This window comes from Fragaria vesca, linkage group LG7, assembly GCF_000184155.1.
Source record: "Fragaria vesca subsp. vesca linkage group LG7, FraVesHawaii_1.0, whole genome shotgun sequence".
Taxonomy (NCBI): domain Eukaryota; kingdom Viridiplantae; phylum Streptophyta; class Magnoliopsida; order Rosales; family Rosaceae; genus Fragaria; species Fragaria vesca.
In genome coordinates this window covers 9,408,311-9,409,506 of record NC_020497.1, presented here as the reverse complement: position 1 = coordinate 9,409,506, position 1,196 = coordinate 9,408,311, and positions in this window count along the sequence as shown.

Genomic DNA, 1,196 nt, shown 5'->3' with positions numbered 1-1,196 from the left:
ATTCATTGCAATATGCATATGTGCAGAGGTACTAAATTCAATTTGAATTATGGTTCAACTCTAAACTATGGTTAACCTGATAGAGAACAATCCAGATAGCCCTCTCCATCCTATATCAAATTAAAAGGTGATAATACTACCGTAAGTACTCATTGTAATGCATAGTAACATTGCCTCGGTTGTCAATTGTCACCACGGTTAGAACTTAGAACTGTGTGTAAAAGAGAGAACTGTACTGTATCTGAATAAACCAGATACAGTACCAAGGGAAAACCCAGTTGAAAACTAAAACCCATAAAACCCAATCATCTAAATTTGAGAATACAAAAGGCATATCAAGACGAATACAATGTTCAAATCAAGAACACAATCTAGAGGAAAAACCCTACCCAACCAATAATCAGGTCAAGAAGACAATCCCCAATTCAAGCTACAAGCCTACAATTCAAGCATCATCACCCATCAATTTAAACAATCTTTCTTCTACTGATACAAAACCCATCAAGAACTACACCACATCATCCTAAAAGTCTAAAACCCATTAGTCCAAACACGAAAGAAATGACAATTACTTCAAGAAATCCACACAAAATTGAACAACTTTTAACCAAAACCACGAAACCCACTAAGAATAACGAACCAGAAAAGAGAAACAAGCACTTGGGTGAGATCAAAATCGATGAATACCTCTGGGTTGTGGAGGAACAACAGCTCTGGTGTCCATGGCCAAATCTTCTGGGTTTTGCCTTCCAAGTGTTAGAAGAGAAGAGATAGAGAGAAAAAGAAGAGAGGGAGCACCATTTTTTTAAGGGACTGATGAAAGAAAAACCCCTCAGAATTCGGGGCAGGACAGCATGAAACCCTAGTAAAAAATGGTTCCTCAACCTCAAGAAAAGAGAGAGCACCAATAATTTGACATGAGATGTCACGCATGTCTCGCTCAGATTCTTACTGGTTTCTTCTTCATCATACCCAAGGGACTAATCGAGATCAGAAAGGCAAAACCCACACCACCGAAACCCGCCGCCGCGAAGAGAGAGAGAGAAAGGAAAGGGGAAGGCGTACCTTGCGGGGGAACAGCGAACCACGGCGGAGCGGGCGGTAGAGATCTCACTCAGACCACAAAACTCTGTGAGAGAGAGAGAGAGAGAAGAGAGAGGGACTCGTAGATATTTGTCTGTGGTTGTAATGGGTTT